Source organism: Crocodylus siamensis, chromosome 4 (assembly GCF_052110815.1).
Source record: "Crocodylus siamensis isolate JL-2025a chromosome 4, ASM5211081v1, whole genome shotgun sequence".
Taxonomy (NCBI): Eukaryota; Metazoa; Chordata; order Crocodylia; family Crocodylidae; genus Crocodylus; species Crocodylus siamensis.
In genome coordinates, this window is record NC_143398.1 from 239,187,744 (window position 1) to 239,215,437 (window position 27,694).

A 27,694-nucleotide genomic window follows, 5' to 3' on the forward strand; every position below is an offset into this window, starting at 1 on the left:
ATAAGGGAATTTGAAGGGTGACTTGTCACCGTGTTGCTAGGACCACACCACACGCAGAAACTCTTTTTTAAGAAGAAAAATACCTGCTAAAGCTAGAGCAGAACCGTAGATGGGAAGAAGAGTAGAGAGGTGAGAGCGAGAGAGAATTGGTGCGAAGAAATGTTTAATTAGAAATGATCACCTGAAGGGTAATAAAATACCAGGAGGGGGACATGACTTTGGATGCAAGAAATAACCCAAAGAACAATGAGTTCAAATTAATAAAGGGCAAATTCAAATTGGAAACAAAAATAGACGTTCAGCTGGTCAAGGGCAGTGTGATGGGGAATAGTTTGCTTAATGAGGTAGCTGTGCCAGGCTGAGTTGGGCTCTTCAGTTTCTAGGTTGTATTGAGTGTGATGCTGAACTTTTCCTGTGTGACACAGTGGGGAGGACCAAGACAACCAAGAGTCTTCTTCTAACCTGGTCCTTTATGACAATTAGTTGGGCAATAATTTGTATTTTCGGGGGAGGCGGGAAATGCCGTTAAAGGTTACAAATCTTGTTACTCCGTAACAGGAGAGAGCATGAGAGGAAGAGCCAGGTTCCTGGAATGACAGCTGTGCTGTGTCTTCATAACGAAAAGAAAATACCATTGAAGGAAAGAGCTCGCTAGGTTTCCTAATTGGGATTTAAAGCCCTGGCTTTTGCAGCATGGTATAGTGATGATGGTTGTAATGACATAATTATCATTGGATATCAGGGACTTGGTGATCTAACTCTCTTAGCTTCCTCTAGACAAGCCCAGTCTTGAAACACAGTCAACTCCCCTGGTTTTATTTTTCTTTACCCCGGTGGTCATTCATAGTGGCACGGCTGTTCTTGGTTAACCATTAGAAACCTGGCTGCCTCTTGAGTTCCAGCTCTGCTATTTTAACCTGAGGCATATTGTAGCATTGATTTAAGGATGTAAGCTACTCTTGAGCCTTTCTGGATAGAGCAGGATATAAATCTAAATGAACCATAGCGATGATGATGATGATGGAAACAAAAGGTGTAGTGAACGGGGTGGTTGTGGTTTCCTCCAACTGTTAAAGATATCACTCTTCTCACCCTCCTGCTCCTTCCCTGAAAAAGTGAGGCAGCCTAAAGACAACCCGTGGTGGCTTTTGGTAATGAAATGCAAAATGCATGCTGCTAGACTGGTGCATCTGTGTAAAAATGGGCCCAGTGTCTCTGAGGTGTAACTCAGCTGAAGTGGAGGAACCATGAAAACTCGGTGGCATTGCACCAGATAGAGATTTAGCCCTGTGATTCTCACGCACTGGGGGAAGTGATTAGCAAAGTAAAAGATACTTATCCCTTTGTGACACAGTTACACGGCTTATGTTCCTCACCTCATTTTAAATACATTGACAATCTCACAATGCCTAATTAATGAGGCTTCACAGGGATCCCAATTAATGGAGAATGGTCACTGAATGGTAATCTTTACTTCTGCTGAAGATGAAGTGAGTTGATATAATTCAAAGCATGAGAGTGGCCAATATTGTACACCCCAGTTGATGATTATTGCATCCAAGTAACAGGATTCAGACAATAATTTGAGCTGCTCAAAATTGAATATAACTTTAGGATGATTCTCTGATAGCTCTCAGGAAGAGAATGGAAAATAGTTTAATTTCATGTGGTTTGGAGATCACGCAGAACCATCTGATTGGCAGAATGTAGTTAAAGAGCTAACAATACACTAAAAGAAATGATAATCCTTTGTGTTTGGATATCTGAGCATGTTACAGTTACTCATTAGCTAGGCTCCAGAATACACCCGGGAGATAAAAAAGGCTGTGTACTGCTGCTTTCTTCGAGGTGGTATCTCAGGCCTAATTAAATGTTTGCAATTATGTCCTCATTTACTGGCTGGTCTACAAATGATGATGATGATAATACCCAGGTCTCTTCATTCAAAGGTCACACAGAGCTTTAAAAAGGAAGTTGGTATAATTATCCTAGGCCCAAAGAGGTGCAATGACTTGCCAAGGTTACCCAATAGATCAGAGCTGGGTATAGGACCCTGATACTTTGAACTCCAGGCCTGTTGCCCGTTCAGGAGTCTGCCGTCCAGGGATTGACACAATATGTATTTTCAGGTGCTGAATATTTTCCACTGACTTGCTGGGCTTAGGATATTTTAGGGACGTGGGACCTGGTTGTGGTCTCCCTTGCAGTAGTATGAAGGAGTTGCCACAAGGAAGATAATGGAGTTGCACCTCTATAAAAGGGGAGAATCAGGTCCTGGTGTTATATTTCAGTCCCCAGAAAGGTGTGGATCAATGCCAGCAGCAACGGAGATGGAGAACGGCATAGATTTGTGCTGCAAAACCAGGAGGAGAATTATTTATGGTGAGGATGGGTATAGACTGGGAGGGAGAGAAACTTGTCCTGCTGTTTGCAGAAGGGCTGCACTAAACTGATTCACGATTCGCCTCTCTTGTGCAGTAAGCGTCGCCCATGCGGCTGGGGCTGGCTGACAAATGTTTTTGTTCCCTTTTTTTATTTTCAAAGCAATTGCTCTTCGGGGGTTTCATGTTTCCGTTGCCAGCTTCCCAAATTTCAGCAGTGGAGAACTGAGGAATATCACTTGAAAACCCTTTGGCAAGCCAAAAAGAATCTGGGTTTGTGGTTTTTCCCCCTTCCGATGAAAACGTGAAAGATTTTGCAGAATCTGGCCATTTTCTTTGGGCGTGCATCATCGTGCTTCGCACGCATCCTTATCAACCTGCTTTCTGAGGCTTTTCCTCTCCTTCAGGTTCGTCCACATTTCCATTGATCCTCCACGGCTGCAATTGTGAGTTGTTCATGTGGGAGACCTGCTCCATGCCCTGCAACCCAAGCAGGGGCTCATCCTGCTTTGTGATCTTCTTTACCTCTTGTAAAGAAGCCTTGTGTCGATAAGCTGAAAAGTGTCGTTGGAGTACTTTGTGACTGTGCAGCATACAGTGCCAGAGGCAACCCAAGCAATAAATAATGAAGCATATAGAGAAGCCAAAGAGGCTGAAGAAGGTAAATCCAAATTAGCAGCAGCCAGTATAGCTGGCGTTTCAGAAGAGCATTTTCCAAAGCAGCTAATCTCTGTTGGAGGGGAGACAGAATGAGGAAGATCAGAGTTACCCCTTGTATCATGTCAGGAGGTGAGGTGTTAAGTAATGGCCCATTAAGATGATGCCAGTAGGGTTGGGCATGGACTTAAGAAAGGTTTTTCTCCCCAAACACTTAGAAGTATATCAGCAAGCCTGTGCTGCACTGTCGGCATAATATATATTGAACGTTAAGTCACGCATGACATAATATGCAGTGTATTGGCTGATCTAAGCCATGTGAACATGTGAAGGTCTGGTCCGTGAGAAGGTCAGATGAGATGATCTTATGGTCCCTTCTGCCCTTAATGTCTATGAATATGGTTTCAAACTCCTCCTTTCTTTGGAGTGAGAGGGGGAGAGAAGAGACCCATAAGGGGCCATTCGTGGTAGTAGCCCCACACTCCCCAGGGTCAAGTCCCCAGTCTAATCAAGTAGAGCAAGAAGCTGCTTCCTCCATCTCGGTGAATGCACTAGCTGCTCTGGGGTGCATGTGTCTGTTCTTCTAGCTCTGTTATAAAAACCTTGTGGGGGGTTTAGTCCATCCCAGTGCAAAATAGGAAAAGTTTTTCAGGGTGGGAACTGGCCTCCCTTCCAGCTTGGCTTGAAATATTCTTTTCAAGACCTTGATTCCTTTAGTCCTCTTTCTGGACGGACACCATGGGTTAATCCCTCTGTCTGCTCTGGTCCTGTGGCCAAAAAGAGCACTTCATCCACAAAAAATAAGCCTTTCCCTAGTTTCTCCTTATTGCATTTTGGCTGGTCAGCATCTGGTAGATTCACCGCCCCTCCACTTCGGCTCACTGAACTGAACGAGCATTAGCTGTGCACAGGTGCTGGGATGGGGGCACCTATCACTTCCAGACCCGCTCCCCTCTTTCTTGGGTTGCTTTTCAATTCAATTTTTGATTTTTTTTTCTCTTTACAAACAGCCACGCTGATCTAAATCTGTCCCTCACTCTGTAAATCCTTAGGATTGATGGTTCTTACTTGACTAGATTGACCTAAAGAGATTTTGTAGCTGAGCCTAAAAATCTTCACATTTCTGGGAGGAAAAAAAAAACCCCATTTCCAAGATCGGTGTTTGTATCTCATTGTGTTGTGTTTGGTATTTTTTTCCACAAAGACCAGCATGGGGGGATTGTAAAGGATTCGTAGTTCCTGGCTTTGTAACGGCAGCAGGAAGGAATTGAGTAAGAACTTTCTAATTACTGTCTGGTGTCCTCACCAGACAAGAAACATTAATTTTTTTTAATAATTCAGCAAATGATTTAGGATCGGCGGTCATCCTAGGTTGCACACGATGGGTGTGCTATGGTTGTTGCCTACGAGTCGCTGAGAGAAGAATGGCCCCCGTAATTTTTCAAGTGTGCCGAACCTGCATGACGAGCACGGCGTGGATTGGTTTTGTCTCCTCCAGTAGATTCCTTTCCACAATTGTGTGTCATGATGAATAAGATGACATTTCAGCAAAATGAGAGGTAGGAGTAGGAAAAGCAGTCATCAATGTCTTGGAAATGGGAGCAGGGAAGACGAGCAACTGGGTTCTCAGCAGAGACTCACGGGAGGGAAAGTTGACCCCCAAATCACTGTCTTGAGACCCAGGAAAGCTGGGCTGAACGCCTTTCCTGCCTCCCTCTATGACCGTGGGCATATCCCGTAATATCTCTGCCTCATTTTGACTGCATCCTCTTTATAATTGGTGCTCTTTTTAGCACATGTTTATCTGATGCTTCACCCACTGGAGCCCTGCTTTTTAATTGGGGTCTCTGGAAACCGTTGGAACAGAAATAGTACTTACACGTAGACCTTCCCTGGGAAAAAAAAAATATCAATTTTTTTAGCGACATCTAATTGAGTCACACTTGCACGGAGCAGGGATTCGGTGTCCCTGCAAGGCCTGCTAATGTAAGAAAATCAAGGCCGTCAATGATAATGATTATATCAGGTCCTCTCTTAGGACAAGCAGAGGATCATGAAAGCTTTTTGAAAAAAAAAAGTGGAGGATGTTGACTCTGAAGGCTTGAAGCTATTTTCCCAAGATCTCAGCCCCATAACTCAGAAAGAGAGAAAGGAGTTGGCAGCAAGCAAGCGAGCCCTCCTCAAAGCAGACATTATAACATCATTATTGTATCCGAACAAACTCAGAGGGTTTTTTTTTTTTTGGTGATGAGAACCTACATTTTTGGGGAAATAAATCATCCGCAAACAAACTTCTAAGGAAAATCGAAGGAAGAAGGCCAAGGAGGCATGCCAGAGAAGGAAGCTGTCCGTGTAGTGGGAATGCAAAGCAGGTTTCCGTGGGACTGTTCATGTCAGGGAGGGTGAGGCGTCCTGGGCCACGTCTTTTTTGGCTCTTAACTACTTTACCTTGCGGGACTCTAAACTTGGACAGTTGCCGGGACGTTGTCTTGGACCTGGGTTTTAATGCGAGTGATACTGCTTGGTGCTTTAGACAGTGCTGAAAATGAATTATGCGTTGCTGTTCAGTGTTGCTGGGCCCCGATCAGCCTTGTTGTCCCTGCTCCCCTCTAAAAGGATCGAGGCTGCAGCCAAGAGAGGAGATGTGGTCAAGCAGTCGGAGCACAAGCCTGGGAGCTGGCCTCTGGTGCTAAGGCTGCCGTTGACTGTGTGCGATCTTGGACAAAATAAAGTATCGTGGAATCGAGGTGCACAGCTCGGCTCTCCATACTGCTCAGTGCTGCCTGAGAAATCAGTGGGACTTTTACCACTGACGCCAGTGGGGACAACATCCAGCATATGGAGGCATCGTTTGACCCCAGCTGACTTCCTGTCCCTTCGGCGGGGGGCTGGCCCAAATGATTTTGCAAGGTCCCTTCCAGCCCTAACGTCAATGAAACTGGTGAAGGCTGCTGAGTTGCACTAAATGAGTAGGTTTGGACAACAGTTTGGGCACATAAATGGATGCTTCATTTTTATTGCAAGGGCCAGCTTCTTTGAATTCCCATTACACAGTCTCCATTGCAAGCTGTCTAGTGCGTTGAATGCAGGCCGAGTTCTGCCCCTGCTCACACCAGTCCCAGAGCAACCGTACTCAAATTTCTGGGCCCAGGTCAGTGTTGCCCCGTATTTTGTGTGCATCACTCACTAGACTTTCCTGGCATGGTCTGTGCAAAGGGCCGGGCAGCAAGGAATCAGGCCCGGGGCAGTGTACTCATATGGGCATCTGGGCCTGAGGAAATGCATGCCGCTAGAGGTGTTTGACGCTCTTTTTCCTCTCCCATTGTAATGCCTCAGCCAGGTGTCCCTAAGTCGTTGGTAGAGTAGATCAAACGACTCTAGAAATTCTGGTCTTTGAGGGACAATTTTATTCCAATTCTGAGCAGAACCGAGAAGTCATCAAACGTGGCTATGGAAAGGAAATAATAAAAAAAAAAAATCAGAAAATCTGACGTTTCTGTTCACTCCATTTCTTCCTTCCTAAGGGGAACAGCAGGCTCCCCTCTGGCACCGGGGAAGGCGTCTCCTGAAGAGCAAGGAGGCCAGAAGGCCTGGGAAACTTCCTCTTGAGTTAGTGCTGCTGGCTCTTGGCTAAGCCTGACTTGATCTGGAGCTGCTGGACTTCTCGCTGAGGAGCACCGACGTCCCCTGAGCTTCCCGGCATGTGGCTGTGTAGCAGGGACCCCAGCCCACAGACCGCCTGCATGACGGGCGAGCTTCGAGCAGCCCACCAGGCTAGCTGGCAGGAAACCAGCTAGGTTTCTGCTGGAAATCTGATGGCAGGCCAGATTTCCTCTACCCTTTCCGTGTGTTCAGTGGAAGCTCTGTGAAATGCTTTGGTATTTGCCAATCAGTATTTTCAGACCGAAAGCAGAGGGGTTTTGTTGGCAAATGTCCAGCCATTTCTACTCAGTATATCATGGACTCGGTTTAAATTAAAAAAAAAAAAAAAAGGTATACAAATTGCTACCTTTGTTCCCGTAAGGTTCACTTCCCCTGAGCTCAGTTGTTCTGAATTGCGCTCTTCAGTTAAGGGGGCTGAATTGTACAGCGGGCTTCATTGTGGAGTGAGATGCATTTTCTTTGGCTGACGAAATTCTTCCTCCCTCTCAGCTTCTGGAAGACTCACATTTTTCATGTGAATGGGAGTTGTGGTTGTGCGCGAGGGGGCCGGAGAGGAGGTGCCCCCAATGGCTCTGTTTAGAATTGCCAAAGGCAGAGACAATTAGTGAATTAAAGCTGTCGCCGTGTCCTTAACCCAGGCAGTCACCTATGGTAATTTGCCAGTTTGTTACGGAGAACTTGGAGCCTTACGTGAGCCTCCCGTCTGAGTCTACAAGTCATATTGCTTTGTCTCAGCATGGCAGCCTATTCCGTGCGGAGCATTATGCAGCGCTCTCAGGTGCCTGCCGTACTTATAGCATGCAATCAAGTCAAATACAGGGATGAATGACAGCTATAAAGGAAAACAATTTTCGAGCAGCTGTTGGCTTAATTTAGACCTTTTTAGGATCAAATTTTGATCTCGAGTGTAAATCCGATGAAGTCGGAGTTTCTCAACACCAGTTGAAAGCAAAATCCTGCCTTTAATGTTGTCCTAAGTCAGTTGCTGTCTCTGTCTGTCTGTCGATTTTTTTTTTCTCTTTCATGTATTATCTGCACTCCCAGATCTGAGAGAGCGCAGTTCTATAGTGGTGGCTCTTCTATAAGAAATGCACACTACTGGAAGTGGTGCTTACAGGCTAAAGAGCGTCTCCTGGGAGGCCGAGTGGAAAAGGAGAGGGGCTGGGGGCTCCTGTTCCTACCTTTTGTTCCTTGTTTTACTCCGAACTTACCGTGCAATCTTGTGCCGGTCACTTGAATTCTCCGCGGCTGAGTTTTCCATTTGCACAATGGGAACGATGCTTCTTACAGACTGTACCTCTTATGCTGGGCAAACTAATCTGAGCTGAGTCTTCTGAGAGCCGCCAGTGAAAGGTGCTCTAGGGAGGGTTATTCATTGAGAAGAGAGTGGTTCCATAAAATATTTAATCAACATTTTTGGGCTAGGTACACTTGATCTTTTAGGGCTTTATTGTACCTTTTTCTCTCCTGCCTATCTCTCATTGTCATTAGCAGGAATTCCATTTCGGCTCAAGAACATGATAGAGGTTTTTAAATGTACCTGATCGAGTTAGGAGCAAGGAAATACATCTTCCGTGTGTATGTATATATATATATATATATTTTTTTTTTTCTAGTGACCCCTGTTCTCACTTTCAGAACTATCTTGAAGTTAAGAAGAAAGAAAATAATGAATTTCCATATGGTCTGCACCTTGTAAAGCGATTATCTTCATTTATTCTTTTTTTTATGAAGTTTTCAGAGGGGTAAAGTACTGCCCCAATACACAGAAGCAATTTTTCTTTTCAATGGCTCCTGTGACTCAAATCTAAACCTTTGCTCTCAGAGGAATACTTTTCAAATGTTTACTTACTGCCTGATTCCTGATAGGCAGCCTGGAAAAAAAATCAGATGAGATGTTGTTCCTGAAAGTTATATCGCTTGATGGAGTTTGAAAGGCAGAGATGGAAGTGATTGAGGCAGCAGCTTGTCTTTTCTCAGTAAGGGAAGGAGGTTTCTTTGGGTCTCTGGGTTTTATCAGCTGTCCAGAAACATTTTAATATGTATATAGACACAGAATCTATACAAAATACTGCATTTCTGTAACGCCTTTTACCTTGCTGCATCCCATAGTAGTTGATATCAATTCCTTTGTTTCACCAATGTGTCTTGTTGCATCACAGAAATGGCAATATTCAGGTTAGCAGCCGTATTTGTTAAAGGTTTTTCTTGCTGCAGGTGTCAGTGGAAATAAGGAAATATAAGGTAGCTCTTATGGATCCTGTTCCATGAGAGCCGTGGGAGGGGCAGTAGTATTAGAAACGCAGAACAGGAGAGACCCAATAGTTTCCAGGTCCTAGGGCCGAGGGTCTTTGGAAGAGCCCTTTTTAAATAGCCACTGGGAGCAAATTCTCCTTTTCCCACCACTGCCGGAGAAAATGGGTTTCATTTCAAACTCTGCATGTGGATGGATGGGGAGCTTTTCAGTCTCTCGGCTTGTCTCCCCCCCGCTGAACCCCAGAGTTTGAGAGCGGAGACTGTGCTGTCCTGTGGCTGGTGCACCTTTCCAGCACGGGTGGCTAGTAACCTATCCCTGCACCACCACCCCGCTGGCCTCATCCCGGCCTTTTCCCTTTCCCCTGCCCAGCTCTTCCATGCCGTGACAGCTGCCAGCACAGGGGTGACAGAGAGGCCTTGCTCCCAACCCCGCCTCGCTTTTTCCGCAGCTTTATGTGCTGATACAGAGCGTGCAGACCGTTTCGCACCTGCACACGTCAATGCTGGGGTGGGAAGGGGCCTCAACAGATCATCGAGTCCGACCCCCTGCCTGGGCAGGAAGGAGCGCCAGGGTCAGACGACCCGGGCCAGGTGCCCGTCCGGAACTGCTCGCTTTCCATTCAGCATTGACCCCTCCAAATAACAGGACTAAGGCCTTCGCAGCAGGGACCGCAGCGGCAGCGCGGTAATACATTCAGGCCTTATTTATTGTCGAGAGCATATTTCCTTGCGCCCCCGATGCGCTCATGCTTCCTGTATGTAACTTGGCCGGAGGAGATCGGAACTGCAGAGCATCATCCCGGATCCCAGCTGGGATGCATCACTTGGCTGCTTGCCCCTCTCATCACCCCTCTTCCCCTCCCCTCTTCCCATGCTAGATAGTTTCTCAGGATCGGAAAAACATCTCCATGTGATAAAGAGGAAAGTTGTGGGTTTCCTCTGCTCCGGTCATGGAGGGATTAATAGGAAGAGATGATGTCACTGCTCAGCTCATCTGGGAGTTGTAGGATGCTGCGCTGACTCCCTGGATGTGGCGCTGGCTGCCAGGGAGAGGGTGCTGCCGCGAGGGATGGCTGGGCATGCCGAGAGTTATTTGACACGTGTGTTTTCAAAGTGAGCAAAGTGTGATTTATTTTCCTTTGCTGCAGCCTGCTTCCAATTTTCAGTTTACATTAATAGCTATGGAAACCGCGGTTCTTATTGCCACCTACATTAGCGATTAACACCCTGTCTGGTTTGACAGGACAGCTCTTTTATATCTGTATTTTTTATTCCCTCGCATTCATAAAATATGTATCAACCCTCCCTTCTAATCTCCTCTGGCGTGTCCAGCTAGTTAATTTGTGCCTGTCGCTCCCAAGGATTTGATTCGTCCAACATCACACACTTACCCTCCCTCCCCCCCAAAAATACAACTACACAAATTAGCGCTCTCCCAGTAGCTGTTTTCAAAACCTGCCTTTTATTTTTTAATTGGGAACCTGCTTGAATTCATATTTCATGGATTTATTTCTCCGGGAGCTCCTGACATCTCTCCCCCACCAGCTCGCTCTCTCTTTTTCTCTCCCCAAAACGTTTGCTTCATTGATATTTTAATTGCTGCAATAATCAGTTTGCCGAAGAGGAGGGTTCTCCCCTTGCTCACAAAATCCATACTGGCCGAGTAAGTGCGCAGGGGTGATTTATGAGCAGATAAACAGCCTTGGATCCTGTTCAATCACTTCATCAGTTTTAATTCGGCTGCCTAATCAGTAGCAAGCAGGAGGTTTTTTTTTTTAAATATGACGGCCTCTCCAGATGGTTTGGCACGGTACCCAGAGTGACACAGATAACTCCCCATTTCTCATCAGTTCTGTGTCAAAGGCATCTTTAACTTTCCAAAAATGTTTAAAAGAAAGGGATCAGGAGCCAAGACCTGCCTTCAGGCTTTCACTGGTATCTAAGATACCATCTCAGATATGCAGGGTAGAAAACAAGCCTGCTCTTATCTCATGTTTTATGCAAGGGCGTCCATCAAATTCATGAGAGACGTGGAAAAGTTCATGAAGGAATAGACTTTGCTTCTAGGGTATGTTTGAATTTTGGTACTCTCAAAGATTTTTTTGTTAATGTAAGCATCTTAATTGTTTTTAAGATCATCTTTTAATCGTCATTCTGGTTTAGTTTGTGCTTTTTTGCATGTTAGCTTATAGAAAGTGCCAGGACATAGCTGTTGCTGGGGAGAGCGTCAGAAAGAATTATGCCTTAGAGACGTTCGTTTCTGGGCTTCCTGGCTCAGTTGGGTGGGAAAAGTAATTAGTGACATCCATTTCTAGTTGGGAGTGTCCATCCTTTTCATGTCCGGTGCGTGGCATCTAGCTCCGTCGGCAAGGGGGGCTGAGTTATAGTTATATGCACTCTCCTTCCTGGTCTGTTTACTTCCTGCCCCATCCTTCACAGGGACCGAGCATCAGCTGAAGCACTTGGGCTGCAACTGTGGCAGGATGCGGAGAAATCCTCAGTCCTTCCTTACTCACCCTTGCAGCTGGATAAGAGACCCGCACCCTCAAAACTAGGATGAAATGCATTACTTGCATCTTCTTTCTCCAACTAGTGTGTTATTCTTAAGTACTGAGCATGTGTACAATACGTCAAAGTGCAGACCTCAGGGCTGAGATCTTATTCATAGTCCAAACTCAGTTTGAGTTAAATTAGTGGCCCATTTCAATTATTATGTATTAGCACCTTGCCTCTGCAGTTGGGATGTTTTCCGATTCCCAAAACCCCTCTTCGGTGAGCCAAGCCCGGATGAACGAGCACAATCCCAAGAACAAACTTAGTGGAGATCAGTGATTCCCAAACATCTGGTGGTCGCCGCGTGGTGATCCACAAAACTTAGTGTAGATCAGTGGTTCCTCAGCGTGACCCTATGTATGACCCCATTTCCTTAGCATGGCCCCTCACCCCCAACCCACAGCCCCCCACGCCCCTAGGTGCCCCTCACTCCCGCACCCACAGCCCCCGGGCCCTGCCAGTGCCCTTCACTCCCCACCCACAGCCCCCTACGCCCCTAGGTGCCCCGGGGCCAGGGTGTACAGCCTCCTGACCCCTCCAGCAGTGCCCAAGCCCCGGCTTTCACCCACAGGAGCCCGACTTGCCCCTGCCCCATCCCCTCCCCTGTGGGCAGCACTGCCGGAGCGGAGCCCATGGGGGGCGGGGATGGTTGTGAGCTTCCCGCTACAGACTTGGGGCTCCCTGCCCTGCTGTCCTGCCCCCAGGGAGGGCAGGACCTGGCGCGCCACACGCTGCCATGACTGCCAAGCTGAGATGCCCCCTGCTTACCCGGCAGCAGTGTGGGCACAACCCTGTGCCACCGCCACTGCTGTGCCTCACCTCGGTGGCCACGGCGGTGCGACACTCCCTCCTACAGTGGGTTGCACGCACTGGGCTGCAGAGACAGCTCCTGCCCGGAGCTGGTCCGGCCCCACCGCTACCCCGCACCCCGCTGTGGGTGCAGAAATCTCAGGGGGCACGCTTATCGTGACCACCACCCCACTTGGTGTCACGACTCATGGTTTGGGAGCCGACGATGTAGCTCAAGAAGTTGGCTGTGCATCTTTGAACCATGCTGGCTCTCCTGTTTTCCTGCCAGCTCTGCGTGCATCCACATGCTGTCCCTTCACTCGCACCAAGCTACTGCGTGGGATCACGGCTGTTGATGAGCTGCGACGGGTTTTTTGGCTCTTCCGTAATTTCTTGCTATGCAAAGAAGTGGCAAGCGTGGGGGGGTCTGTGGCAGGGCTGTGAGCAGAACACCGAGCGGTTTCGGAGACGGATGAATTTGGAAAAGGAAATGTTGACATTGTTACCGTATCTTCTTGTGGTTTGCTGTAGTAGCCCAAACATGACATGGGGCTTTTTTTACTGCAGATTAAAACCCGCAGCTCTGTGCTTAAATGTCATGGAGGTTGTGGCAGAAAATATCACAGCCAGCAAATGTAAACTTTTTGGCTCAGTCCTTAAGTTTGTACGTCTGTAACTTCACTGGCTCTTAACTGAGCTTTTAAGTCATTGAAGGGAATGGAGGGGGGTGGCGGCTAGGGGAATAGCTTTAGTTTCAGCAGATTTGGGTTCAGTTTCTGACTTAGACACAGCCTTCCAGTGTGACCTTGGGTCAGGCATTTGATCCACTTTCTTCCTTGGCTTTCCGTTCGCAAAACGGAGCTAGCACTCAGGAGATGTGAGGATAAAGTCCTCTTGTCATTGAAAGGTAAGCAGATGCCAAGGTGATGAGGGATCTAGGCCGATTCCAGTCTAATATTAACACTTCATGGTCATTAAGATGCTCACAGGGCTTTTTTCATAGATTTCATAGATTTTCTTAGGGTCTGAAGGGACCTATTAGATCACTGAGTCTGACCCCCTGTCGTTGAGCCTGACCCTGGTTTCCCTTGCTCCCACAATGTTGCACAAAGGTGTGCGGTAATAAGTACCCTGTTTTTGCAGAAAGGAAACTAGGGGTAGGGGGCAAACAAGTTGCCTATAGTCCTAGAACTAGGTAATGGTGGAGATGAGAGGTGAACCCAGTCTCTTCCAGCCCATTAGACCCGAGCTGCCTCTTCTTCGGGCAGTTGTCTTTAGTGTTCATGTCATGCCCTCGGTGGCATTTGATCTGTTTCTGAACCGTGGGAGAAGTGCACGTATCCCACAGGTGACCCATGGCGCAGGCCCTTCTCTGAGTCATAGGCGCCTGTCACAACCCTAGCTCTGCAAGCTTCGCTGCCTACTTCAAGCTACAGCAAATTAGGCTGCAGGCTAGGATGTCCCTGGAGTGCTAGCCAGGATGGCATGTGTCACGCAGGCGTGCACTGGGGCTATGGTTGGCACCGTTGCTCTACTCCCCTCCAGCGTTTGTGAGCGAGAGCGTTTGTTTGAGAGTTGCTGGGCTTTGGTTGTTTGCAGCGTGTCGCTCTGGATTGTCAATGCTACCTTGTAGACATTCCCATTACGCGAGCAGATGCTGGGCCTCCAAGGAAATTTAGGAAAATCCCACCCGTAACTAAATAAATGAAGTCCGGCTTGGTGCTGGAGCCTGGGAGGGAACTGGCAGTTTCTGTGACATGCACGCCCGCTTCCCATTCAGTGTGCTAGTTGATGGTTTCCTTCATCCACTGATCAGAGGGGTCCTTTTGGCCATGTTGTCTGCCCCCCCATGGCATAACAGTGGCCCTTGGGCTTCACCTCTGACTCCTTTACTGAGCCTAGTGACTTCTGCCTTACTGCCTCTTCCTTTCTGGAGGCACCCGTCTTGCATCGATGACTCCAGCTGACTTTTACGTGGTATGAGCTAATGCAGCAATGTCGAAGGTCTTGGCCCCGGGGGCCAGATGGGTCGTGGAGCTGGGCTGTGGGCCGGATCTGGCCCCGCACGGCTCCTGCCCAGCTGGGATCAGGCTTCGGGGCCCTGTGCCACCCCCGCCAGGCCCCTGTGTACCGGGATTGAGGTCTTTGCTGCTCTGCGTGCCCCATGTAGTGTGCACCTGGATGATCTGGCCTGCGGGCTGGGGGTCGAGCACCCCCGGTCTGTTGTCCGTGCTTGAAGGCATCCCAGGATCTGTGCAGGTTGGGGTTAGATGGCAGGTGGTGGGAGAAAGAGATGGGGAGGTCTTTGGGGAAGGAGCCAAAAGGATGCACATTGTCCTCCTTTCCTGGCCTTCAGAAAAGTGCCTGCGTGATTGCACATCGTCCCTTCCCTTGTGAGCTGGATCCATGATTCCTAGGGCAGCTGTGGACGGGGGACTCGCCGCAGCCCCGGTGCTGCCAGGGTGTCAAAGAGCAAGACCGTCTCATATGATCCCCCCAGGCCCTGAAGGCTTCGGGATCTAGCCAAGGCTGGAACCATGTGGAGATGCCCTCTCGTGTGGTTTCTGCTACATGAGGATGCTGATGGAGCTGGAAAAAGGAAGGGCATTTAAGTCTTTGTGTATTATGGGTTTAAAGTGTTGCAGAAAGGGCTTGCGAGCAGTTTCTGAATTATGCCGATGTGGCGCATGAAGCTTCTTGTGGGCAACAATCGCTTCCGGTCTCGAGGTGAGCAGAACGACTCGCTCTTCGGTCGTTGCCGCTCCCTGGTTTTTCCCAGGCTATCCGGTGCTCTATTATGACTGCGGGGTTTTATCCCCCCGTTTCTTTGAGAACTTTAATAACCTTTTGTTCTAAGATCCTTTGACTTGAGGGGCTTTTCTGCAGGAGGGATAATCAGAAATTGCAACTGAGCAAGAAATGTCCAGGGCCAGATTCTGCTACCTTTGCAGGCTGCATCTTATGCCAGGGGGTGACACGGCCCCGCTTCCCGACTCCCGGTCACCGGCAGGAGTCCCTGTGGGCCAGATGCAACTCTTCCATGAGCCGGCTCGAGCCTGGGAGCTGCATGTTTTACCCCCGATTTATGGAAATCCCGTTGTGTTCAGTGGGACACTTTGTCCAACAAAGTATTGTTCAGTGCGGTAGGGGCATCAGGAGGTGTTCCACGTGGCTAACTTCCTACTACTAAAATGTGCCAAATGTCCTATAATTTTCCTTCCCTTTATCATCTTCCTTGCCTTCCTGTTTATCTCCTCAACCTCTTTTTGTTTGAACTGTGAGCCACGTGGGGCAGAGACTGCCATTTACTGTCTTTGTTCAGTGCCAAGCGCAAGGGGATCTCACTTAGATAAAGCCTCTGGGCCCTCAAGCTAAATAACAAAAATAAATCACAGTAAATATTATTGGTCGCTTATTGTCAACGGGCCCCTAAAGGCTTTCTCAGATTCTTCAGATCACTTAACTCCCTGCCTCAGTTCCTCATCTGTAAAATGGGGATAGCTGCACTTCCTATCTCACGTCTCCTCTGACAGGAGCATGTTCTGGCGTGGACTATTCAGATACCATGATCGTGGCTCCCTATAATAGCAAACATCGTCTTTTCTTGCAAAAAATGGCTTTTCCACAGACTTGTAACCCTTCTACTGCATATGTTGGCCAGCATGTTTGTAGAAAACAAATGCGAAAAACGGAGTGGAGTCCAATCACTTTTTAAAACCTAAATGTCAGTAGAAATATTACTGCAGTATTTGCCTTGCTCTATTGCCTGAAATGTAAAATACAAGATTTTTTTTTTTGTAAATGAGATTTTTTTTAGGTAAAAGTTCTTTGCTACCGTCTGCTTCGTCCTGCAGAGGTGTAGCATCATACGTCATCACCAGACTAACCACTTTTTCTCGTCTTTCCCTCAGGTTACAACAGGATTTCCCCTGGGTATGAATTTGACTGTGACACACCAGTGATGCTGAGGCAGTAAGTATTTAAGACACTACTGCAGCTTTAACAAAAAAAACCCCCAAACCCTGTGGTTATATCCTCTTCTGGTCTTTGTTAGATCCTGCCTTCTCTGTCTGAAATCCTGCCTGTGGGGAGCTTAAAAGGAAAAACCTTTAAGATCACGAAGTTTTGAAATGGAAAGGAAAGCGCTGGTGCAGTTTAAATGTTCTCTGCTTTAGCTCGATGTAAAATGCCCAGCACCTCCGTCAGTATTGCTGGCAAGGCCACAGATAGGTAACAGTGAAAACATGGTGCTGATATCTAGGTGAAGCAAATGCAAGGATGCGGCACCAAAATTTGGCGTGGCATTCCCAGGCACAGGGAAGTGGAGGCCCTTGAGGTGCTCATAGATGAACCGAGGGCTGGGATAGCATGGGACCTGGCAGTGGCAGGTGAAGGTGGTCTTATACCAGGAATGAATTTGACTTAGGGTTTGTTCCTGTGCTAACCGAGCTGATCAGCCCATCTTTGTGCCAGAACTGGACCTCTGCTACAGTTTTACTCGCCTTTTTGGGAGGAGGATGTGCACTTTTGGGCAAGCAGCCTGGATTTTGTTGCATTTCTAAGTAACTTCCCTGCTGGAAAAAAGATCCTGCTCCACCAAGAAACATCCTTCCCTTTGCCTGGCAGAAAAATCTGTGTGTGACACAAACCGAGTCAGACTTGTTAGTCCTGGGCTGGAGAGTGTTATAAAAGGAAATTTCCTCTTGTTGTTTATTGGCTGGTCCCATCTCTAATTTCTGGGTGAATTAGTTAACTGTGTGTTTTTGTGATTTTGTTTTTCCTGTGCTTTCTGTAGCGCCTTCTAATCAATTCATTCTGCTTTGTTCAATTCCCCATTTAGTTCAGTCAAATATTCAACATCCAAACTGTCTGCAACAAAGAGCACTAATTCCACCCTTCGTTTCAATTGTGGCTGATGGCTTTCCGCAGGTGGTATCATATAACTCAATCACCAGCCATTGAAAATTGTGATTTAATCAATAGCTGCGGCTATTTTTTTTTTCTCTGGGAGATCGAATGGGAAAGAGCTCAAGGAAAAGACCCGACAATAACAGAAGTATAAAAAAACCCCAGATTAAATAAAATATATAGGTGCTACTGTCAACCTTTAGAGGTATAGTTGTATTGTGTGCGCTGCTATATGCCCCTTAGCAGTTACATTGAGAGCTGAATTGGGCACTACCTGACACCCAACAAGTAGACTCCGGATTGCACCTGACCCTGCTGCCCTTTCATGCACACAATTTTCCTTTGTTTTCCTAGGGACCCTATGTGAGGAAAGTGCTAATAATGGGTTAGATCCTGGTGTCCTGGGCTGAGGATTTGTCTTCAGTTTGAGTAAAGACCAAAGCATGGGGCCTGCCCTGAGATCACCCTGTTCCCCCCCGCCCCAGTTTATCTCCAGAAGTAATTTCAAGCAGGGCCTTTATTGCCATGGTATTTCCAATACAGATAGCTCTCACATTTATATACATTATACTTGCTAGTGAAGTCACACTCTCAACTTACCAAGGCCTAAAAATGGGACTCAGAATGAAGGGCACAGAAATGATTCCTCCAGGTAACATAAGAATTTATTTCATAGTTTCATAATTTCTAGGGTCGGAAGGGACCCGAGCAGATCATCGGGTCCGACCCCCTGCCATGGCAGGAAAGAGTACTGGGGTCAAACGACCCCGGCAAGGTGTTCATCTAGCGAATTTATACTATTTCATTTAGTATAAAAGAGGGATTTTTTTAAAAATTGGATCAAGCAAAGAAAGGCTTAGCAATAAAACAAGCTGGGGGACCTTTAACATGCTGTGTGCCAGACTCGAACACTGCTCTTCAATGCTGTTCTGGGTTGTTGAGTAAACACGTATTAAGAGAGTCCTAAAGTGTTTCTTTTTTTTTTTTTTTACCTTTATGGCTGTCTTAAGAAAATCCACTCATACGATACGATACAGCAACCAAATGCTGTGGTGTGCAGTGCGTAATCATTAGAAACCTCTCCGGTGGAAGTTAATATTCATTGGCAGTAATGTAGAGTTTACAGATGACTTCAGCCATTTTTAAGGTCCTAAAATACCCTACATTCCTCATTAAAAATGGCTAAAGACATTGTGCCAAGCTATGGGGGCTTGCGTCCCGCTTCACTGGTTCTATCTTGTGGGAGCTCCAATGAGCGTAGTACATTTACTCCTGTTTTACACTAATATATGTGAGAGGAGGCCCAAGTCCTAGGAACATATATCAGGAGATGGTCCGATTCAACTTTGCCAAAGCCTTTGTCAGTAATTGCGCTGCATCTGGTTTTAACGAACTGCCTGAGAATGAAAATTCCCGGCATAAAAATAGCAACTGTTTCCTTGATTCGCACGGGCCGAATTACAAACATCGTTGCTCAGTTTTTGTAAATGCAGTGAGGCTTGTCGAGACAGTAAGTGCACTAAGCAGCTTCTCCTCTTCAAGCCCGTTGGTGCCTGTTTCTCCACATCTACTCCCTCTGTCAGATCAGGGGTTTTTTGTGCCGTATTTACCCATGTCTATCTGAGAGCAAAGTTCGTCTGACTGATTGTTGTTCTTAAGCACGAGAAGGCATCGCCTTTGAGCAACCAACAGCCACGCGACCCTGAGGCTGGAATCAGGAGATGTGCCGGGCCCTCCCAGGATGAATTTAGCAAAGGCACGAAGTGCTTTGCCGAGTCGGGCCATCTCCTGAGGCAGGCTCATCATGGAAAAATCAAACGAAGGTATCAGAAGATGATATCCGTTGAGTTTTTCCAAGCTATAATTTGGTCTTTGCTCCTTTAATAACGTGTCACAGATTTTATTTCTACTTATTCAGTGATGCTTCCACAGTGCGGCGCAGCAGTTGCATATACCTATATGTGTGGGCGCACGTGCGATGGCGTATGACAGCGGGGGCGCGCGATTCTGACCAGTCGCTGTTTTTATTAGGCGCTGATTTTTAAATCATTTGCACTTCTTGGCGGGTTTTCTGCCCAGAGTTGCTGGTTGCATCTGGAAACGTGGGACATGGCAGGCTCTTTGACGCCGCAGCGCGTGAAACTCGGCGTCACTTCTCCGGTTTTTATATTCGGCACGATCAGGAAGGACCGGGTGTCACTGAGCTGTTCAAGATGTTGTTCGTGCAGAGCAATGTGGAGTAGCATCATTAACGCAGGCAGATTACCATGCTTCATTGTACTCTGTCCATGGTACATTAGAGGCTCTTTCCCATTGGTAAAAACGGGGCTATTCTTCTGTAAAAACGAGGGGCCCATTGGCAGTTTTTTGGCAAGTGAGACAGAGGGACTATTTAATGAACGGGGGAGTGGCCTAAAGAGGGGAAAGCAATGAGTCTGGCAAGTTCAGAGGAAGGTAGGAAAGGACTGAGTTGCGCGGGAAGGGTTATCACATCGCCCCGGGCGGGCTGTCCTCTTCAGGAGGCGGTTTGCAGAAGTTGAGAGTCCAGTCGCCCTCTGCTCGGCGTGGCAAAGGTTTTGCTTTCCAGCCGACGGGCCTGGGGTTGCATTGCTTCGCTTTCCGCTGGCGCGGCGCTATGCCGGCTTTGGGTGCAGCAGGAACTGGAATTGCACTTGGAAAGGTCGGCTGCTACAAATAGGCTTTGAGTTTAATAAGATGAAAGCAATTAACCAGAAAAGCCCCTGCCAATGCGTTTTACAAGTACATAAAAATATATTGCTTCTTTTGATGCGTTTCATCACCTTTTTTTACTCTTTCCCCCCACCTTTCCTTTCCTTTGCTACCATAATGGCACAGCAGGGTCATGGTTTCATCCCTAGATCTGTTCCTGAGGATGTTGGTCTCCTGCCCTCATTTTGTGTGCGTATCTGGATTTCCGTCTCGCTTTGCTCCGGGTGGTGTTTGCGCAGCTCGCTCGTGGCCCGGGGAAAAACAGAGCTCATAAGCTATAAAAAGATGCCGTTTGAAAGGTTACCTCCAGCCACCGGTGGTTTATTGGCGAAATTTGTAGGAGGGGACCCGAGGGCTAATCAGCAGTCTCTCCAACAGGTGGCAGGGAAATTTCTGGGAAACGTGGAGCGGAGACAGCGCTGGGGAGAGGCAATAAGGCCTGATCGTCATCCCCACCACGCCCCGTTGCCTCCCTGGGAGGATGGGAAATGTCTCCTGTTGAATTCCTGCATTTTTCTGGCTTCAGCTCTCAATCCCAGCGCAGACGAGGGGTCGTCTGGCTGCCCTGGGGGCAGCATTGGATCTCAACACCAAAGCCGGGTCTGTCCTCTGCTCTCTGAGCCCTGCAACTGCTCCATCTTCTGCATCTCCTGCACCAGCATCCCTTTCCATTACCGAAACCCCGTCCACCCACTCCCCCACCTAGGGGAATCTGCCAGTGTGTACGCAACCGGGCATTGACTGAGGCTGCTGTGGTCTGACGGCATCAGTTGCTGAAGGTGCTATTTGCCATCGGTCCACAAGCACCCCTGGATGTCCTGGGTACAACGATAGGTGGGTCGACTTTGATCCATAATATCTGATTTCACCAGTTTGCATCTGAATGGTAAACTTTTGATGGAAAAAAGAAGAAGACTGGCTCCAAACATTTATGTCTGTGTCCAAATTAGTGGGCATGACACAAGACGTGGCAACTGCAAATGCAAGCCAGTGCCCAAGGAAGGCTTGGGCGCAGCCTTCAAGAGCGCCATCATCTGAAGAAATAACGCACATTAATGTGCAGTCATATAAGGGGCTTTATTTAATTTTCGTACTCCAGAAGTAATTTCAAGCGGGGCCTTTATTGCCATGGTATTTCCAATAAGAGTAGCTCTCACATTTATGAATATAAGCCGGAAGACTTTAGAAGTGGCCGAACATTGTAGTTTATACTCTGTGCCTTATTAAGAGCTGAATTTGCGACATAAGGTGACTTTATGTTCCAGGGAAGCTATCTGGCTTTTCCTAAGGAGAGTTGCTTTTTGGAGGAGAAACCCCTCAATATTGTCGGTAGGTCTTGACCTAAGTGCAGGCAAGGCAAACGCAGCCCCCTTCTGTAACCGCGGCAGCTGGCGAGTGATTTTCTCTTCCCAGTAGCTGGGATGCTAGAAGGCGCTGGCCAGCAGTGCTCCCCACCCAGGGCGCTTCCCAAATACCTTGTTCTTGCTTTCACGGCGTCTCTCAAGCCCCGGTATTGAAGGACCCGGTTCCCCTCGGCTTTATACCTCTTCTCTCACCCGTTGCAAAATCCACTACTGACACCCAAGAGCTGCCTTGCAGCTGCTAAAACCTGCCCTGCGTTTGTTTTAAAGCTTCCCAGGAGCCCTTGGCTACTTCAAGCAAGCTGCTAACTTGAGGGCAATAATTTTGTCTGGGTTTTGTCACAGAAATTCAATTAAGGAGGATTATGAACACAGTCGTGGGCCTGTTTCATTTACAGTTGCAAATGAAACCCAGGCCACACACTGCTCGTTTATGTAGGGGGTGGGGTAGGGGGGGGCATGCAATTTTGCTCAGCTAAAATCGGCGTGACCTCAATGCTTCTTTGTGTTGCCTCACTCGTTACAGGGGCGCGGGAAGGGGAGCCAGGGGATGCATCGAGAGGTGCTGCGAGGGCAGGAGTGAGAGCACCCCAGGGTGAAACAGCCCCTCCGGTCTTTCAGAGGGAGGCCACCCGTGCCGTGTTCATATACCCAACTCCATGGGGGGTTTATTCCTCCTTCCAAATGCACCCTGAGGGGGGAAGAGTGAGGACTTACTTATTTCTTATTGATTTATTTCTTAATATATAACACTGTTACCTTGCTACGTGTAACAATGGTTCTCTTTCTGTAGCCCTGAGTTGGCTGCACATGGAAGAGCTGATGGGGGCCAGGCAGGTAGTCTCATTTTTTCGGTTTTTATTTCTGAGCCACACAAGGCAACTTTTATTCCTTTTTGTTTTTTAAGCTTTTCAAGTTTCTCTGGCAGCGGCTGAATTCCCCAGGTAGGACGAAGGGGGAGCGGGGAGGAGAGGAGCGGAGAGCCTTCCTGCCTGCCGTGTCTGCCGCATTGAGCGCGCCTGTCCCCTGGTAGAAGCAGCCTCCTCTGAAAGGCCGAAAGAGGAACTTTTTTTGGAGAGAAAAAGCAAAAGCGATTTCCCGATGTCTTGTGATGAAGAAATCTTTGCATCTGCGAAGGAGGGACGTGCTTCCGCTCCCCTCGGCAGCAATGAGCGGGGAAGTGCAGCTCTGCAGCCGCCCGGAGACGTTGCTCCAGCCTCCCGAACGGCAGGCCCGTTCTTGTTCTCCTGATCGCGGCGTCTCCCCTCAGGGCTCAGCTGTGCAGCCCCCGGGCAGGCAATCTCCCATTGATTTCGAAGGGGAGGTTAGGTAGGACCTGGCGTGTTGTGAACTAGCGTGGTTTTTATTTCATCCCCAGATCATTCCCCCCGCTCCTTTTAAAAAATGGAGAAAGGGAGGTGGGCAAAGAGTTCAAAATCCAGCCAGCCCGAGTCCCCAGGATCGTGCTAGCTGCTGCAGCGTCCTGCCTCCCCTCTCAAAGGTTTTCTGGGGACCTGTGCCTGTTGCAAAAGCCCTTTTTGAGAGCAGTCTGTTTAACAGCCGCTCTTTCCCCTCCTGTCTCTTGCTTTCTTCCGGCTCCTGCAATTCCAGCAGGGGTTTTGATAGACTTACACGAGTTTCAAGTATGTGCCCAAGAGGCTTACCGGATTCTTCGACAGATAAGGGGAAATAAGCTCTTTTGTTTCGAGCTCGAGATCAGATACTGCTTCCAAACACCTCTCCGTGTAAAATCCAGATGCTGCTAAAGCTTGAAAGAGAAGCCGGCAGCTTGTTAACTCTTGAAACCCTTCAGAAAGAGTCACCGAAAAACTTCCCGTGGCCAGTCTGAGCCTTCAGCCCCCGCGGGAGGGCATCCATCCCGAGGCGCTGTCACGGGGCACGGTCCTTCTCAGACTGAAGTGCCTTCCACCTTTGGCACATGGGCTCCCTGGCACCCAGGGGGGTGATGGGTGCTTTTGCCAATATTGGGAAGCTGAACTGGGGGACGGGAGGGCTCGGGGAGCTATGTGTGTGGGTAGGTGCCAAGTCTAAGGCGGCAGTGCATGCTGCATTCATTTCCAATACAAGACACGGGGCTGATGTTGGCCTTGCTGTCTTTGGCTCAGCAGGGTTTGTGCTGGGAGAAGCCAGCACACGGCCTGGGTTGAATCTGGCTCTTTGCAGCACTAAATACTGTTATAGATTCATCGACATTAGAGCTGGAAGGGACCTCGCGAGATCATCAGGTCCAGCCCCCTGCCCGAGGGGCAGGATCACCCCAGCAAGATGAGCATCCAAGCGTTTCTTAAAGGTATCTGGAGTAGGTGCTTGCACCACTTCTGGCGGAGTCTGTTGCAGACTCTGGAGACTTGGAGGGTAAAGACGTTTTTCCTTATGTCCAGTCTAAAATGGTCTTCCAGCAGTTTGTGACCATTGGACCTTGTCTTCTCTTGGGGTGCCCTGGTGAACAGACGTTCTCCCATTCCCGGCGAACACCGCTTAGATACTTACAGGCCGCCACCAAGTCCCCCCTGCGCTTCTCCAGGCTGAAGAGTCTCGTGGCTGTCAGCCTCTCCTCATAAGGCCTGTTCTCTTGTCCTCGAGATATGCACGTGGCGCTCGTCTGCATGCTCTCAAGCTTTTCCACGTCCTTTCTAAAGCGCGGAGCCCAGAACTGGATGCAGGACTCCAGCTGCAGCCTCACCAAGGCTGAGTAAAGTGGGAGGATGATTTCCTGGGTCTTGCTTGAGATGCATCAGTCGATGCAAGCCCGGAGTTTTGTTTGCTTTGCCGCCTGCGGCATCGCATTGCTGGCTCATGTCCATGTTATACATATTAATAATGGTGCTGCACATGCACACACCTGGTGGTAAAGACCTTCATCTGGCAGGATAGTCATGCGCCTCAAGTGTCATTCAAGACAAATCCACTTCTTAGCCCTAGAGGAGATCCTGGCATGGCTGGGCTAGCCATCCCGGGGGCAATAATGCCACCTGGTTGCACCAGGGACAAACTTTTGCCCTTGCCATCTCTATTGTATTTTTCTGTGGGTAAACTGAGGAATTTGTAGTGATCATTCCTGTGTTTTTCAATCCATTTAAAGTATAACTTTGAAGTAGACCTCATGACGGGGGGTTTGGGAGGAGGAAGCAACTCCCGTGAAGTCATTGGATTGACCGCGGTGTAAAACCATGGGAGAAGACCACCAGTAATGATCAGAGTATCTGGTGTTGGCTGCCGGGTGATTGCTATGCTGGTTTTTAATTACGGCAGAGGAAATAAAAAGAGCAGGTGTTTGATCTGAAGTCAGTAGGGAGGGACTTCAGAGAGCGTAGATCACGGCAGAGGGTCTGGCGTCACTGGAGCTCTTGATTTGCCGCTGGGATCGGGACATCGAATCGGGCCTGTGCCGCTCTCCACCTGCTGAGTAGATGTCCCCAGAATAAAGCATGGTGACCGAAAAGAGGTGAAGCTAGAAACCGGGTGGTCCTGGAGGTTTGCATGGCTTGGTGTGACGCGCTGTATTTGCATGAAGTGCTCTCACGTTAATGATGTCTGGCAGCCACTCTGCAGCGGAAAAGTCACACTCGCCCATCAGCTGGGATCTGGACCGAGATGCTTTTACTTGCCTGGTTCAATATGGCATTTGAGTCATTCCTTCATCTTGGGTCCTAACTCGTTTAGCACGAACAATGAATGTGGGCAGTAGCCATCTCAGCACTTTTCTAGGAACTTGCTGAACTTTGTTATTTTTTTTTTCTGAGGCAGCTTTGTTTACACAGCAGAAAAAGAAAAGCCGGAGAATCAGAAAGGTAGATAACTGGTCGAAAGCACGTGTTGGATTGGGGTCCTTCCAGCCAAGTAATGACTTTATCTGCTTATTATGGAAAAATTGAATGAGGTATGGGAAAGGAGGGCTCAACCACACTCCAGGCTCTGTGGTTCAGGAGTGCAGAAGTGACCAGTCATCAGTACTGGAGTTAATAAACCTTCCAGAGTTGCCTCATTTGAGCAGCTGCAGTAACGAATGGCTGTACAAAATGCATAGGAGTAAATTCTAATTTTCTTTCACAGTAGCTAAAATTAAACCCACAGTGTTTTGCTATAGCTTTCTGCATGTACCATCTCAGCGGGGGCAATTTTTCTCCCCTTTAGGCAAGCTCAAAGAGGAAGGACATTTAACAGCCTTGAACCACTCCGCATATGCGCTATATGCATATGCCATTGAGGTCCATGGCTGGATTGTCACAGATTAGGACTACCTAAAGGGGGGATATGAGCTTGTTGCTAGCAATTGGTGTCATTATATTCACTGGAGCAAAAATGCTAATGTTGATTGAAGAAGGAAGGTTTCGAATTGTAAGCAAACAGAGGAGATCCATCGTGCATTTCTGCAGATGATAAAAGGCTGACAGTTGCAGTCTGCTTATCAAATAAATAGGTTTATTGGAATATTCTGTGCTGTCGTTAAATAGTTTTCTTTTTATGTCTCATTTTATTTCATCTTCCTGAAAATATCCAAGGCTCTCTCTCTATTTTTACATCTACTAGTACTGCATTGGCAAAATTGCTAATTTAGATTATTTCTTTTGTTAACGCATAAAAGGCGCCTCCAGTGAACAGTTCTCTCACCAGCAGCGTAGCAGGACCCCAGTGCAAAGCAAATACTCCTTCTAAGTCTCAGCTTACATGGGGACCAAATTGCAAATCATCTTAATAATAAGCTAATTCTTTGCAAGATGATCACTACAGTGGAAGCGTTGACCATGCTAATGGGTCTCTCTCTTAGCTTGGTGCCTTCAGCCATGTACAGAAAATGAGACAGAATTTATTTTAACTGTTCACTGGAGATGGGAAGAAAAAAAAATCCAAAGACAAAAAGTGTTGCTAGCTTGATATGACATCCTGACACAAAGTGGAGCATTGCCTTTATAAATTGGCAAAGCATCATATTGTCATGCAATCTGCTGTTTGCTCTCGGGGGGCGGGGAGGGGAGAAACTACTGTTTTCCTGCTTTGAAAAAGTTGGGAAGGTGAGCGATGGCTCATTAATAATTGAAAACCCAAGCAGAGTAATGGCACTTGCCTTAGGTAGAGCCTTGCTTGACCTGCGGAGAAATGCTCACCGTTAGCTGTAGACTTTCGGTGGAGGAACGGCGAAGGGCTGGGAAATAAAAGGGCCCCTGCTAACAAGTGTGGTTTTTAAATAAGTCTGGTCTTGATTCCCAAGGTGAGAGAAGAAATGTATTTCTAGCAGGCTTTTCTTCCTGCGGGAACCCCAAACACCTTCGAAAGCTGTGAGACGGAGCAATGCATCACCCCACCCCTCGGACGTGACGCCTGTAATTGTGGCGGGAGAGAGTTTTCGGTCAATGCCGCTGAGTTAAATTTCTGCTCTTGCAGAAAGTACTTGGGGATGCTCAAGACCTTCATTTGGGAGGGCGTGCCCTAAAGGCACTGGCACAGCCGACTGCATGAAACCCTTGCATCTCCTACGGCAGGCCGTAAGGTTGTGCGTATTCTGCCGGGGTCTGAACCGGTGGTTTCAGCGAATGTGGTTTTTCCCAGTCTGATGCTGATACTGCAAAGCCATCATTTGTTCCTTTTTTGGGGGGGTGAATACGAGCAGTCCTGAAACCGTGCTCATAAAGCGCACGCAGTATTACAATACCTGAGTTTAACTCAGCATATTTATGGGCCTCCATTAACATTCTTTGTGGTCTCATTAATGGACCAGCAATAATACATTGAAATGTTAACAGGGGATCATTTCACCAACAGCAGAGGATATTAACAAACCTGATGAGATATTTGACAGGAAAATAATTTTTTTAGGAGCTTAATTTAAAATAAATTAAAAAACAAACAAACCCGGGGCCCCTCATTGTCTCGTTTCACACGTGCGTGCTTGGCGCGAGTTTGAGACTATCCATGTTATATCACTTAGCTCGGTACCCTGCTTCCGTGGCGTGGACGTTGGGATGAGTGGCTGGAAGCCCAGAGGTTGAAGGTTTGCGGCCGTAGCAGAAGCACTCGCAGCACGGCCCCCTTAGTTTCCAATAAATTGGTGAATACTGATAAATGCACTGTCACAAGGACACAAGAAAGTGAAGGAGACTTAGATCAGTGGTTCTCAACCATTTTTGGACTCAAGGTCCCCCTCCGTAACTTTTGTGGATTGAGTGGCACCCAATTTTCAAAACTGACCTATACACTACTGTGCTCACCTCCTTGCAGAGGGCTGGGGGATCGGCCAGGCAGGGACAAGCCTGAAACGTGCGATTATCCACTCATCTCCTCGCACCTTGGGGCATCCTTGTTGAGCATCGCCGACTTCGGTGTTCAGTCGTTTCCCTTGAATCATTATCGTGAAGGTTTTCTTTGCGCATGAGCGCC

General features: G+C 47.9%; 1 protein-coding gene across 2 annotated transcripts in view; it reads left to right on the top strand.

Moving 5' to 3' along the window:
- SEMA5B (semaphorin 5B) overlaps positions 1 to 27,694 on the top strand; it is a 351,344-nt gene that overhangs the window by 88,939 nt on the left and 234,711 nt on the right. For both annotated transcript variants that reach the window (XM_090045998.1, XM_090045999.1), the window contains exon 2: positions 16,211 to 16,271. The gene's annotated coding sequence lies outside the window, so the exon portion shown is untranslated. The remainder of the gene's footprint in view (positions 1 to 16,210; positions 16,272 to 27,694) is intronic.